At 37.7% G+C, this 16161-nt stretch overlaps 1 long non-coding RNA gene across 1 annotated transcript in view; it reads left to right on the forward strand.

Moving 5' to 3' along the window:
• Positions 1 to 13330, forward strand: part of LOC120594791 (uncharacterized) — a 20435-nt gene extending 7105 nt beyond the window's left edge. The window contains exons 2-3 of the long non-coding RNA XR_005650694.1: positions 11992 to 12168; positions 13288 to 13330. This is a non-coding gene — a long non-coding RNA (uncharacterized LOC120594791). The remainder of the gene's footprint in view (positions 1 to 11991; positions 12169 to 13287) is intronic.
• The last annotated feature ends 2831 nt before the right edge of the window (positions 13331 to 16161 follow it).

Raw genomic sequence — 16161 nt, forward strand, 5'->3', positions numbered from 1 at the left:
GACAGGGAGAGATATAAGGTTGGTGGGATTCCTGCATACACTTTCTAAAGTAGGTGCATGTCACTCTGATCTTGCTTTGATGGGAGCATATGTTGTTTTCTTTTGCATTTCTTTTTGGCTATATCATGTGGCAGCTAATATTCAGTGAAGGAGATAGTTCAAAACATGAGCCCAGGCATCATAACATCAGAGTAAAAAAAATTTCGTGAGTTCTACTTATTATCCACTACTCTAGAAACAATAGAAGGTAATTAAAAAAGAAAAATTAAGAGAAAGAAATGAAAATATTGGAAATTTGCGATATTTTCATTTCCACCCTTGCTTTACTTCATCAACATTGTCCTCTTTATCCTCTCATTTTTCATCCATGTCTGTATTTAAAAACAAGCTCCAGTCTGGTTCCTGGTCTAAAAGAAACTTTTCTTGATCTGACATTGCTCCTTCACCCCTACCTAAAACCTTGCCCCATCATTCTTCTCCTGCACAAGTAAACTTCTTGAAAGTGGACTCATGCCTGGTACTTCCTAACCAATCCAACACCCAACCATGCTTTGGGTTCTACCCACAACACTCCGTGAAACTCTTTGGGCAAAGATTACAAAAGATGGCATCCCTAGGAAAGGATGGCTTCTCTCTCCACCTCCCAGCCACCCAGTTCCATTCCATACGGACAACTACAGTAAGGAATTGTTTTGTGTTATCTCAGATATTTTATACATATTATACAATAAAATGTATTAACATGTCTTTCCCTTTTACACAAAGATACCATGATGTATACACTGTTTGGAACTTACTTTTTAAAAATATACAATGTATTTTGGTAACCTTTCCATATAAGGAAGTTATTCTTTTTTGTTTTAAGTGCAAGGTGTTCCATCATATCTAGATAGAAAAATGTATTTAGCCATTTAATAGTTTTTGATATTTTGCTATTACAAACAATGCTGCAATGAATAAAATTGTACATATGTCACGGCATAGTAGTGTGAGAGTGATTGCAGGAGAATTAGAATTACTGGGTCAAAGATGTATTTATGATTTTAATGTATGTTGTCAAATTATTACTTCTGCCAGAAATGTGAATAACTGCCTGTTTCTCTACCCTATTCAAACTTTTTGCTTTTTGCTAATCTGATAGGTGAAAAGTGGTACCTCTGTAGTATCTCTGAGTTCTCACCGATAGTCTTTTCTTATGTTTAAGAGCCAAATAAGATTTTTAAAATATGAATCGAATCATTTAATACTTTCTTGATATTTCTTATAGCTCCCCATTGCCTTTGACACACAGCTCAAACTCCTGACACTTTTCTCTCTCTCCAGCCTCTTTTGTCAATGTACTCCTTTCCCACACTCAGCACTCCAGCCTCACCAATCTTCTTTCTGTTCCTGAAACACCATGCTCTCTGTTGCCTTTTCTGCAATGTCTTTCACCCCAGACCTCATGTGGTTAACAACTATTGTCCATTAGGACTCAGCTTCTTAGGGAAGTCCTCCATGCTCTCCACCTCCATACAGCCTTGCGCTATTAGGTCCTTGTGATTTTTCTATCTCCAGCATAATTCTTGACTGGATATTGGCCCTCAATAAATATTTGTTGAATGACTGAAAGGCTGAATATCACTGCAATGAAATTGCCTTTGTAATTAAAATATCTGACTATATATATATATGGAGTGTCTGATTTCAGGACTCCAGTGGCCCAATGAAAATTTTCAGGTACACTTATCCTTAGTCTATTGCTATCCATGAATTTTCTCTTTTTTTCTTCTGAATAGAAAAAAGCCAGAGAAATAAATGCCTCTTAGTCCGTACAATTCAAAGTCACTTTGTTTAGAGATGTAATGGTTCAAGAGAAGTATGCTCTTTGTAGTGGCTTTCATTAAAGAAAAAATCAAATTTGTGAGACACTAAGTAATTCTTTCTTTTAACGGGAATAGAAAACAGTTGGCTTGTTCATTGGTAGGAGTCGTTAATGCTGACTGGCTTGACCTGGACATCAGGACTTAGTACCTGATTCTCTTCAATACAGACTTTTCTTATTTCTTTTTCTTTTCTTTTCAGCTAAAAGCAATAGCACTTCAAATATTTTAATAGATTTTTTAAAAACAAAGTATATAAAGCGAAAGGAAATGAATTAGTATATCATAAAGATAAATAGCAAAGTCTTTAAGAGGGAGCACAAATGAATCCTTCCTAAATCAGTATTTAAAGTTAATTTGCTTTGATCACTACTTTATGGTTATTCTATATTACACTCTAACAAAATATATGAATATTGTTTAAATATTTAATTTTTTTCAGAGTAAATAAAAATTTTATTTAAAAAATGATCTAAAATACTATTTCTTTGTATTTAACCCTCTCATAAGCTATATAACAAAGAATAGATAATGGAAAATAATTTGGATTAAAGTAGACTAAGAATATTTTACAATAATCAATTACTTTTTAAAATAATTTAATTTTTCAATTATAGTTGGCATACAATATTATATTAATTTCAGGTGTACAAGAGTGATTACACAATTATATAACTTAGAAAGTTATCGTCACGATAAATCTAGTATCCATCTGACACCATACCTAGTTATTACAATATTGACTATATTCCTAATGCTATACTTTACATCCCCATGACGATTTAGTACATCTTAACCTCTTCCCCTTTTTCGCTCCCTCAACCCCCATCCCATTGAGCAATAGTTAAAATATTCTCTGTATCTATGAGTTTGTTTCTGTTTCGTTTATTTTGTTCTTTTGATTCAACATATAAGTAAAATCATATGGCAATTATCTTTCTCTGTCTAACTTACTGCAGTCAGCACAATACCCTCTAGTTCCATCCATCCATGTTGTTGCAGATGGTAAGATTTCATTCTTTTTTTATGACTGAGTAATATTCCATTGTATATATGTACCACATCTTTATCTAATCATCCACTGATGGACACCCAGGTTGCCTCCATATCTTGACTATTGTAAATAATGCTGCAAAGAACATATGGATGCACATGTCCCTTCAAATAACTGTTTTTTGTTTTTTTTTTTTCCTGGATAAATACCCACAAGTGGATTACTGAGTCTTTCTTTGTCTCTTGTTATAGCCTTTGTTTTAAAGCCTTTTTTTTTTTGTCTGGTATAAGTATTGCTATCTTAGCTTTTTTTTTTTTCCCCCTCATTTTTATGACATATCTTTTTCCATCTTTTACTTTCAGTCTGCATGTATCTTTCTATCTGAAGTGAGCCTTGTAGGCAGCATATGTTTTCTTATCCATTCAGCCATCCTATGTTTTTTGATTAGAACATTTAATCCATTTACATTTAAAGAGAGTATTCATAGATATTTGGTTATTGTCATTTTATTATTCATATATATATATATATTTTTTTCTCTTCCTCCTCCTTCTCCTCCCCGCTTCTTCTCCTCCTAATTCTTCACCTCTTTAACATTTCCTGTAATACTGGCTTGGTGGTGATGAACTCCTTTCACTTTTTCTTGTCTGGGAAGCTCTTTATCTAGCCTTTGATTCTACATGACAGCATTGCTGGATAGAGTAATCTTGGTTGTAGGGCCTTACTTTTCATCACTTGAATATTTTCTGCCAATCCTTTCTGGCCTGCAAAGTTTCTGTTGAGAAATCAGCTGACATTCAATGAGAGCTACCTTGAAGGTAATTGCTTTTCTCTTGCTGCTTTTAAAATTCTTTGTCTTTAGCTTTTGGCATTTTAATTATGACATGTGTTGGTGTGAACCTCTTTGAGTTCATCTTTTTTGGGACTCTCTGAAATCCCTGGGGTTGTATCTATTTCATTCACGAGGTTAGGGAAGTTTTCTGTCATTATTTCTTCAAATAGGTTCTCAATCCCTTGCTCTCTCTCTCCTCTTTCTGTTACCCCTATGATGTGGATGTTGGTATACTTGATGTTGTCCCAGAGGTCTCTTAAAGTTTCCTCATTTTTTAAAATTCTTTTTTCTTGTTGCTATTCTAATTGGGTGTTTTCTGCTACCTTATCTTCTAAATCGCTGCTTTGAGTCTGTTCCATCTGCTCTACTGTTGATTCTCAATGATATATTTTTAATTTCAATTATTGTATTCTTCATTTCCGACTGGTTCTTTTTTATGTTTTCATCTCCATTTCTATGATTTCTATCTCTCTGTTAAAGTTCTCACAGACTTTATCTACTCTTTCCCCTAAGTTCATTGAGTGTCCTTGTAACCAGTGTTCTGGTAGATGCATCTGGTAGATGGCTTGCCTCCATTTTATTTAGTTATTTTTCTGGTGCTTTGTTGTATATTTTTCATTTGGGACATGTTTCTTTGTCTCCCTATTTTGACTACCTCCCTGTGTTTGTTCTTATGCATTAAGTAGGGCTGTTATGTCTTCTAGTCTTAGTAGACTGGCCTTATGTAATAGTTCTTATGTAGTGGGACTCAGTGGTACAGTCTCTCTGATCACTTGAGCCGAGTGCTCCAGTTGTAGTTCTTGTGTGGGTTGTGTGTGCCCTCCCATTGTTATTGAGCCTTGGTTGCTGTTTGTATGTCAGTGGAAGGGATTGATCCTCAGGCTGATTGACTGTGAAGACTGGCCAGTGGCTCACAATCTGTTGTGCAGGGAGCTGTTGTTCAGGGGCTGAGCCTATGGAGCAGGGTTCGCTTTAGCAGGGCTCTGGTGCCTGCCCATTTTGCCCTTTGGGTGTGTCATCCTTCCATGTAGCCCTGGGTGGTGCTTTGGCTTGGTCTGAAGCCGGCCACTGGGTGTGCTAGCTCCAGGGCCTACTGAGAGGTGCCTTGCCATAGGCTAAGTTCAGTGCAGCCTATGCCCAGGGCTACCTGGCATAAACCAACAAGCAGTCTGCAGGTGGCTGCTATGTATGCTGGGCTTGGAGGTGCCTCAAGAGGCCAAGCTGCGAACTGAGGCCGGCTGCTGCTAGTGCCAATGATTGGGGATGCTCACCAAGAGGTAGAGAGCATGCCAAAGCCAGATACTGCTTGTTTGGGTTTTGTGAACCTTTGAGATATTTTAGGAAAGTCCATAGCATGAGCCAAGATAGGCCATTTGGATGGAAAAGTCACTGTAAGCGGCTTTGGTGAGTCTACACTTTGGGTGGGATGGGGTCTCAGAGAATCACCAAGGAAAGGCAAATGGTATTAGCCAGATTGATGGAGACTCAGATATGGTGCCTACCTGCATCTGCATGCTGGGATGAGGGAGGGCTCAATGAGGAAACAATGGATTCTGCCAGCACTTCTCTATGGAAGAAAGGTGCCCCTTCAGACCTTGCCCTGAAGCTAGACAATGCAGTTCCTCCCATATGTCCCAAATGCCCCCCAAGCTGCTACCGCAGCACTGGAGTTCAAAGCAAGTAAGTCCACCAGCAAGTAAATCTGTGTGTGTGCCCTTTAAGAGGAACATCTGAGACTTCAGCCACAATCTCTGGTGTTCACAGCCAGAAGTTGTAGGGGATTCTCTCCCTAGCACTGAACCCTGGGCTGGGGAGCCTTGTGTGGGGCTGGGGCTCCTCACTCCTCTGGGGAACCGCCACAGCTGAGATATTCCTCCCGATTTTTAACTGCCACATGGGATGTAGGACCAGCTCATTCTACATCTGCCCCTCCTATGAATCTCTAGATGACTTCTTCTGTATATCTTTAGTTGTAGGACATATAACTATTTAGCTTGACTTCAGGTGATTCTCAATGATGGGTGTTTTGTAGTTTACTTGTAATTTTGATGTGGTTAAGAGAGGAGGCTAGCACAGTACTTACCTACTCCATCATCTTGACCAGAAACTGAACTTCTCTTCTTGTTCCAGTTTTGCTCCGAACAAAACTAACTTTTGCATCATACTTTAGGGAATGACTATTCTGATATAGAGAAGGCTACCATCGTAGGCCTCATCAAGCCTAGCTACTGAACCCAACTCAGTCAAAAATTAGTAATAGGACTGGAAAATTCTCTCATTGGCAAATCAGGGGGTTCAGATGGGTTGGTTGCTAAGCTCTTCATTAGGTCTGACATCTTTTAATTTTAAGTATTTTTCAATTAGGATTTCCTAAACTATTTAACATCTTATAGGGGAAAAACCATTTTCTAAGAATTTAGGTTTTTATAAATTCATTTCCCAAATGATTCCACATCTATCCTTGGGCAAATGAAGTCACATTAAACAATAAAATCAAATTTTATCAGCTAACGGCAGTCGTGTTTTTATGTAAGAACTCCATTCCCTTGCAAATCCCACCCATATACTTCTAAGACACACGGAGAGGTTTTTCCTGTGAGTCTATGATTTATGTGAAACATTTTTCCAGGCACAAAGTGAGTGAGATTCTCCAGCATTGCTACCCCTGTCTCTAAATATCTGGGACTCCTTTTCTTCAAGTGCCTTTATCTTCTCTGAGGAGGCAAGATGCAGGGGCTGCCACTCAGAGCTGAGGTGACACAGTGGCTATCATCTCTCCTAGGCCTCCATAATTCAGTTCCTTTATAATCTTTGCAATCCCTAATATCCTTACTCTTCTTGACGCTGAAGACTAACAGCTTTTCTAAGGTGAGGTGATATGCTCTCTTAAAGCAAGCCAAGAAAAAGTTAAATTAGGCCTGCATAGGTTATAGAATTTAGTGTTTATTTTTTTTTTATTTTTATTTTTTATTGAATACCTTCTATGAGCTAGATTCTATTTCATGCACAAGAAGTAAGGCATGGATTCCAATTAGGGACATGGCTAGAGTGTTGTTGTTGTTGTTTTTTTTTTCCAAAGAAACTCTTAGCCTCAATGTAGATCAATGATTGTAGTAGTATAGACTAAGGAGTTTTGAGTGGGGTGAGTTGTAATGAATTTGTTTTGACCATCCAGGACCATTACTATAAATTCATTCAACAAATGTCTTTAAAATGTTTTTAAAACATATCTATTTGGGCCAGGTGCTGTTTTAAGGCACAATAGGGTAAACTAAGTTATATAAAATATGGCTATTGCTTTCAACAACTTATATTCACATAAATAGTATACAAATAATCACAAAGAGAGACAGAGTGACAAATGTCAAAACAAAAACAAAAAAAATTACCTTCCAGTTAAGGAAATATTATTTGCAGTAGCTGAGTGAAAAAGGGGATTATAGAAAGATCGCCTAGTATAGCTGGGTGAGGAAAAGTGATAAGAACATAGGCTGAGGAAATGGGGACTAGAGAAGAGTTGGAATCATTCAGCCTGTGCAGCCCTAATAAAAGCTGCAAGTGCCAAAAGCAAGGGGTGGACAGCAATTCTGGCTAAACTCAAGGTATATGAAGATAGGGGTAAGAGAACTAAAGGGAATACACATGCCAGTATATCAGTGATGCTCTTAATCAATAGTTGAATATTATGATGCCAATTTATTAACGAGGGTAAAGTTCTGCCCAGATATTCAGAAAGCCTGGAAGAGTGTGACAGTACTTTAGGTTATATTTGATCAAATCAATCATATTTAAAAACATAGATACTTCTGGAACATTCATATATATAGAATCCTTAAAAAATACTGACTATACATTAGGTCTTACTGTTGTACTATTTCTGAACCATGCTGGGTTATTTTCCTAGTGTCATTTCTCCAAAATTCACATATGTGGTATTGAGCATCCCCTTGGGACTCTCAACAAGAGAATGTTCTAAGTGGGTAGTGGCATCTTGACCCATGCTGCGGGCAGAGGCCAGGAGAGGCGAGGCATAATTGCGGTGGTCTGGGAGACACAGGCTGTCTCTTGTGGAAGGGCCATGGCTATCACTTAGAAATGGCATCTCTCCAGGGACACAAGAATGTCATAGCTCAAAGTTGTCCATTTTTCCAAAGCTCTTTGGGAGTACAAAGGGTTACTCTAATCTATGCCATTGGGGTTGTGTTTCATATGGAGATATTGTTCCTTTGGGCTTCCCATAGTAGGTCGTTGTGTGATGCAACCCTCTGTGATTTGGTTCTCCACATATTTTGCTCCAATAAAATGCTATCATTGAAGGACCCTTCTGTGAACTTACCATTCTGTTCCAACAGAGTTACACTGAGAGAATCTTCTGATTTCAAATTTATAATTTTTATGTTACACAGAAATATGTTCATTGAATATTTCTTATTAGTTGCCTTTGAGAAGTTACGAAATCTAACAAAAGGTAGCTAAAAGAAAAAAATATTACACATATAATGTAAATGTAAATTTTTATGGATGCGTGTGTATCTATATGTATGTGTATATATGTGTATATGAAATTTTCATATGGAAAATCAAACTCATGGGGACAGGGCCTTTCATTCCATAATTGGGATCTTGGCTTCCAATAAGAAAATGTATCTTCCTATGATTTACAAATGTGGTTTCAGAATCTTTTATATTTTAGTAAGAAGTAGACCAGAATTCCAAGAAAATTTCCTGGAGCCTGGGCTTTGCTCACAGGCAATAGGTCAGAAGCCTATCAGACCCCACAGAAAAAGGAAGGGCTCTTCTCCCAACCCACTCAAAGCTGGCCCAATTGCAGAGAGTAATTTTAAACCTGTGTATATGGAATCCATGAACATCAGTCCAAAGAAACATGTAGATGCTATTTCAGGGTGTCTCATTCCAAGAATGTGGTTTCTCTCTGTATGTGGTTTCTTTTAAATGTGCAATACTTTTACTGCCCAGGTTTGTGAGAAGAAAAAAAAAATAAAGAGGGATATGTGTAATTAAAATAAAACCAGAGCTATAGAAGACTGTTTATAGAACAGTAAAGTGTTTTTACAAAAAAAAAAAAAAAAAATCAGAAAGTCTCAGCCCCCTGCCAAAGGAGAAGCCATTTATTTTTCTTCTATATAATTTATGCAGTGCCAAAGCTGCATGAACCCTGGTGATGGGGCCTCCAGAGATAGAGGCACTTTGCGCTATCGGTGCTCAGACATACAGCCAGTGTTCTGCCAAGCTCACCTGTCAGGGATAGCTTTAGTTCTCACCTTGCACTTTGGTGAAGGGAATCATTCTCAGTCGAGGCCACTGACAGATTGAACTGAGATCCTGAGGATTAACTGCTCAATAGTGTAAAGCCTAGTTCACTGGTTAGGAGTGTGGGTCATCTTTAACAAACCAGACAAAAACTAGCTGTCACTATCTGAACCCCTCCATCCCACCCACCCACACTTGGATCAATTTAATCCTGAGGTGCTGATAGGAACAAAAAAGAATTGAAAAGATTAAAATAACCAGTTGCAACAAGAAGTTAGTAACATATTTTATAACTGCAGCATCAGAGGGTCAATTTGTTTTCCCCAAATGCTCTTAAAATTCAAGAGACCATGTCAGTCAAAGCGTGTTCCTCTGGGCAATATTTGTTTCCATCATTAGGCAACTATAGTGGAGGTTATTTTTGCAGGGTCTCAGGAAGGCCACCCAAGTTTGGTATTTTCTAGTCATTTCTTAAGGTGTCCAGATAATCTTTTGTTCCTCCTTTTACTCCTGATTCTCCAGAACTTTATTTCTACTTCTCTCAAGGGTAAATCATTACTTCCTCCCAAGAATGACAGGGTTTCTGGACCTCGGACTATTGCTGGCTCATGTGGAGCACTTTCTCTGCATGTGACCTACCCCTATGGGTCACCTGTTCTCCTCCACTATTGGAGCCCAGAGCTGGAATCATCACACTGGAGCCTTAGCAAACTTATGTGGAACAATGATCGTAGGAGACATTTGGAGACACTCAAATAGTTCCATCTTGACCCCCACATGTTCCCGCCAAAAGAATGTTTTTCCTTAAACTTTGAGAGATGAGTCAGAGATAGCAAAAGTGAGAGCTGGAAAAAATGATTCTCCCAGGAGACCTGGCAGTGAAAGCCTGCCTTCAAAGCAAGTTCTTCATGGAAAATGTCCTTTCTCAAGAGTACCAAATCTACTAATTATGCAAGAAAACTTTGGATTGGCTTTTGCTACCCAAATGTGTTAGTGTCTGTCAGCCTGCCAATGTGTGACTTTTGGAAATACCATTTGCATAGTCTGTTTTTCTCATAGGGTTTATTGACATACACTGAAGCAACTCTGTGGCCTTCTCAGCTACATGTTAAATATTAAACTTAGCGTTATGTCTTGACCACATTCCTATGAGTCTGGCCCTACGTTGCTTAAGGGGAATGCAAACTTGGCCCACTGTCCCCTGCTTTTTTACAGATGTTGTCACCCCTCAGATTCTTCTATCCAAACCAAGTGCAGACCATTACAAGGAGCGGGGTAGTTGACTTGGCATACAGCAAAGGCAAGAACATTTCCACACACGTGTGTACAGTTTTGAGTGAGGCACATAAAAGCACACTGAAGATACCTCAAGAGTCTTTGAATCCTGGAGAGATAAAGTTCTATTCAGTTTTGCTATTAAGTGTACCTTTTTCACTCCTCTTCTTTAAGCTTTGATAATCCAGTGTGACATATACAGTTACTTCCTAGCGGCAAAGCATTTGATTAACTAACTGGTCTTTGATTGAATAATATCTTTTACAGCATCAGGGCAGGTATTGTTTTAGAAGATGTAACTCCTTAGAGCACTGGGGTGCTTACTCTGAGGAAAATATAGTTTCCTTTCATTTTCTTAAACAGACATTTATTTAATAAAAGAGCCCATATATTTAGATTTTTTATTCTCTAAAAATAGGCTTTTCAAATGTGCAGGGGTTATAAAGGAAAAGATGATATAGAGGTGGGTTTACTTGTCTTCTGGACATCTCAAACTCGATATGAGATGTCCAAACTAGCTCTCCCAGCCCCAAACCTGATTTTCCTTCTGTGGCTCCTTTCTGTCACTGACTCTACAGCAGGTCTGAAATGCCCCATTAGTTACCAGAATCTCACCAATTCCACTTCCAAAACCCCTCCGCCCTTTCTCTTCTCCATGGCTTTAATTTGGTTCCTTCCTATCTCTTTCCCTGCCCATCTCCTCACTTCTCCTCCAGCTCATATTCCCCCTTCACTCTACAGCTGGAATCTTCTTCCTGAAATGCTAATTTGTGCCTATCACTTACATGCTCAAAATCTTTCAATGCCTTTTTATTGCCCATAAGAAAATAACGTTTGCTACTAGAATGACCCAGAAAGCCCTTCGTGGGATACTTGTCCCTTCTTCTATGTCACCTTTGCTATTGTCTCTTCTAGCACTTTGTTTCAGAAATATTTAACCAATTGTAATTTCTCAAATCTTTCATTTTGTTTCTTGCTTTCATGCCTTTGAACATTCTGAGAAGAATGTTTTCTCATTTCTGTGTTGAATAAACTCCTGCTTATCCTTCAAAACCCTGCTCAGGCATCACTGCCTCTTTAATCATTTTTCTGTATGTTGAGTCTTCTTGTTTTATTATATCCATTATTCTGTTTTATAAATAAATGTTCTCATTAATGTATGTCTTTCTTTAGACTTAAAAATTGCCCGATAAGGCTTATAGTAGTTATTAACTGTGTGCTGAATTGAATATGGTGGAGAATTTTAATGAAATTGCTATTGCAGAAAAAGTGCTTAATTCTAAATCATGCTACCTAGATGTTATTATTAGACTTGGAAGTCAAACATGTAGCCTCAAGCTTAGGGATATATTACATCTTAGAGTTTACAGAAATATTTGTAAATAGCTGGTAACATGAAGCTAACACTTTATATTATAATAATTTATGTGCTAACTGCTTAATGACTTCCCTTTTACTTTTCACGAAACTCGAAACAATCTTTGCAGACACTGCCTTATAAGTACGTCTCCATTTATAGTAAGTTTCCATTTACATATTGTTTTAATCCCTTACTTTTAGTTTCGTTCTTTTAAACAGCTACATTGGCTTTTCATTCTTTTTGTCTTTTAAAGTTGAATGTTCCTGTATGTCTGTATTGTGTTTAAGTATTTCCTCACTCTCTACCTGTGGCTATTCTTCAGAGCTTCAATTTTACAACTAGATAGAATTGTTAAAACCTCATCTGATTTTTTTGTTTGTTTGTTTTTCAATAACAGAGCAAACCGAGAAGCAGAGAAGTGTTTTGTGGGAGCTTGTGCAGCTGTTTGGTGGCTGAGCCAAGACCAGCTGGTCTGCAGACTGACTTCAAACTTGGTGCCCTTTGCACTGTCTATATAGTCTCCTTCCTCTGGCCCTTCCTCACTGATCTCTTCCTCCCTTCAAACTTCTTTCAGGTAAATCAGTTCACTTCACTAGATAGTATTCATTCTCTCTGTTTTCTTTATGTTCCTGGGTATTGGGGGAAAAATTTTGGTCCTTATTGAATTTTCTATTTATTATTCTAGATTTTATCTTTCATATTTCATCTACAAAAGTTAAAATCCTACTTCTATTTTAAAATTCCTGTGACTTGGATAAGGTTTTTGCTTTTTCTTATTTGATTGTGTGGTTTTTCTATATTCTTACTGAGTATATTTTATGTTTATTTAAACCATTTATTTTTTATTTGTGTGGTTAAACTATGTGATCTCTCTCATTTTTCTCCTCCACATTTTCTTTAATAGAAAACAAGCCTAAGTTTTGGTTAGCACATGTCATTTCCTTATAAGATATTATGGCTTTCTTTGTCTGGGTATTAATATTCTTTACTTAAAAGAACTTCTTCCATAGAATTCTTGAATATTCAGGTCAGAAGATTCATGATCCCAGCTAATTTCCAATGCTTCCATTCTCTTTCAAACGCCCTCCCTCTGTGGTAAGCCTTTGCTTGAAGATGTCCAAAGATAGGGAATTCAATATTTCCATGAAATTACAACTGCCTCTGGACATGGTACCTTTCAGAATCTTCTTTTCATCCATTTGAATCAGTCTCTCTCAGTAATGTAATTCTGACTTTGGAGCCATAAAAAACAACTCTAGTTCTACTTCCAGTTGATCACGTATTTGAAAGCAGCTTTCATTTCCCCCTCTGTCTGTTCTTCCTCGGGCTAAACATTCCCATTTCCTCTAAACCACAGTCCAGTAATTTGGTTTTAAGCTCCCTCATCATCCTGATTGCCTTTTAAAGGCCCAGAACCCATGGCAGTTTCCCAGGTGGACTCTGAACAGAGTCCCCCCCTTACTCCTAATCTGTGCAGTCCTGCTTTTCATTTTGTGCACATTACTATCAATTCACACTGAGTTGTTTGTTATGGGTTGAATTGTGTCCTCCCCAAAAGATATGTTTAAGTCCTAACCCCCAGTACCTCAGAATGTGACCTTGTTTGGGAATAGGGTCTTTACAGAGGTAATTAAGTAAAATGAGGTCATTAGGGCGGGCCCTAATCCAATGTGTCTGTTGTTCTTATGAAAAGGGAAAATTAGGACACAGAGACAGACACGCACAGAGGGAAGATGATGTGAAGACACAGGGAGAAGATGGCCATGTGACTGAAGTGATGCATCTACAAGCCAAGGAACGCCAGGGATTTCTGACATACACCAGAAGCAGAAGAGGCCAGGAAAGATTTTCCCTTAGAGTCATCAGAGAGAGCATGACCCTGCTGACATCTTGATTTTGGACTTCTGACTTCTAGAACTGTGAGACAACAAATTTCTGTTGTTTTAAGTCACCCAGTTCTTGATACTTTGTTGTGTCATCCAGTTCTTAGTACTTTGTTATAATCTTAGGAAGTTAATACACTGTCCTTTCACTAAAGCTCTCTGTTTTTATTGCCCTTTTGGTGATCTTTCTTTCCCTTCTGTCATAATAACGTTCTGGTATTTCCAATTCATGTGAAAAGCTCTTTACTTCTTTTAAGTTTAATTTTTGTTTCATTTGGCTTATTACTTAAGCCAATTGAGATCTTTTATGTCCTGTTTCCAGCACATGGGTATTTGCTATCTGTCCCAGCGCAGGCACTCTCAAAGTTGCTAAGAATACTTTTATTCAAACCACTGGTAAAAGCATTTAATGAGATATGATAGATGCCCTTAGAATTCCATTTAGGACAACATTGATTTTTTCAACACAGTTTTTCAACTCATTTTAAATTTAGTCAACCTCCTTGACCCAATTTATAATTCTCTGTTTTGAATATAAGACAAAATATTATATGACATTGTCTAACATCTTGCTGCAATCATGCTATGTCATGCTTATATCATTCTTTCTTGCCAATTTAGTAACTCTACCAACAATTAGTTTGATTTGGGATGATTTTATTCCTTATTATCCCTATTTTCTTTTCATGTATTACAAACCATGTTTTTAATAATTCAGCCAATAAACTTGCCCAAATCTTTTGATTTATGTTTTGTGGACTCTGTCTCTCCTCTTTAGAAAAGTGAACCATACTGGTTCATCTTCTGTTTTCTCTGGCTGCTCAAAGATTCAATTCAGAGAACTTATTTGCATTCCTCAGGCCACCTCCCCTCGAAATATTTATACATTTTTTTAGACCATGAGACTTAAGTTCTTTCGGAATTACATTCTTATCACCTCTATACTTATCTTGCTTTTTTTGGTTCTTTCTTATCTGACCTTTTCAGGCTGAAGATTGTTCTTGACAGAGAAGATGAAAGCATGAGTTTAAATCTAAGTCCTATGCATATCTAAACATCTGCTAATAATTACATCTTAAAGTTTTCCACTGTGCAATAATTAAAGCATTTTAATACATGGTCTATTTTGTAGATGGGTAGCTACCATCACCACATGTATTTTCTTGCTTAAAATTTTACTTGACACAAGATCAGTCACTGAATACTTTCTCTAAGCATCTATTTTTCAAGGTTGACTACAATTTCTCTTGCCAAGAAATAAAGATTTGTGTCTACTTGATAAAATTTCAAAATGTCCTGGAACAGTTTAGTACATTTTGACTAGATAATTTAGATGCAGGCAGAAAGTAGCTCGACCTTAATATAAGTTATATATATGGTCATATGCATTGTAGAGAAAGTAGTTCCATATATAATATGGCAAATAGCCAGGGATTAGCTGTTTAAGGAGCATCACATAAAATTTGAGTTGACTTAGGAACTCAAGTTCAAAATTGGTACTTTGTCAATGGTAAGGCACCTGTAAGAGATATTGGACACAGAAGTAGATTGTCCTTATTATATTTTAGAAATTACTTACCAGCCTTGCCTCTTACCTAAAGTAGGACATGGCAGCCAGTTGATTAAAACTTGACACTAGGCCCTCCACACTGAATAATACCCTGACTGGCTGCAGAGCTGCAGTTGGGCAAGCAAGAAACAGCATAGAGGGTGAGTGGGAAGTGGCAGTCCTCAGACATGCTTCAGGCAAATGACTGGTGTGGTGACAGGAAACCCAGAGCAGGTCATGCTTCAAATCAATTCAGCTAATACTTATTAGGTAGCTGCTAATATGAAATTGTACTAAGAAATTGTGCTAAGTGTTGGCAATCCCGGTAGGACATACACAACACAGACACTTGGCTGGTGCTTAGAGTTAAACCTTGACTCCCTGAGAAGCAATCTTAAAAAAATAAGGGCAGGACCACAGACCTTTCAGGGGAGCTAAGATCCCAAGAATGTATCAGAATAAATACTGAAGTGGTCACATGGAAATACTTTGATCTAGGGAGCTCACTGTTATCAAAATGAGGTCTTTGGTAGGTGTGCAGAGACGTGACTTAAGCAGCATGGTAGGCTCTTAAAGGCTTTTGTTAGCATAACCCAAGTTCAACTGTGGTTAGAGTGCTGGGCAGAGCAGCTACATTTAAAGTCTGGCCAGATCAGATGAAGATGTGATATGATGGGAGGGACAGAATAATGAGGGAGGCCAAAATTATTTCTGTATTCCTTAATCTGATAACTAGGGTAGGATTGAGCCTATTGGTGCTTCTAAGTCACCATTGATTGTTTGCATTATTTCTCTTGTGTCTGTTAGCATCAAACTGTGAACTACATGGTTCAAAGCTGCCCACTAAAATTATATATTCTATACTACAAGAGAGAATCTTGGACTAGAGGATGAATCAAAAGAAATAACATTTGGCCCTCAGAAAATTCTGAAAGATGTTAACCTTGGGAAATGCAGGCACCCAATGAAACTCTGAAGTCTTCCCATGTTCCTGATCCTATGGTCATAGTTACTCCTAGACACCTTTTCTATTAATCAGGATCTGTTTGGGCCTGGACAAGGCTTTGAGTATTGATATAACTTCTGACATTAAAAAACATTTTTTTTATTGTCATAAACTTGGCTAAAGGGTATT

This window comes from Pteropus medius, unplaced genomic scaffold, assembly GCF_902729225.1.
Source record: "Pteropus medius unplaced genomic scaffold, Ma_sr-lr_union100, whole genome shotgun sequence".
Classification (NCBI taxonomy): Eukaryota; Metazoa; Chordata; class Mammalia; order Chiroptera; family Pteropodidae; genus Pteropus; species Pteropus medius.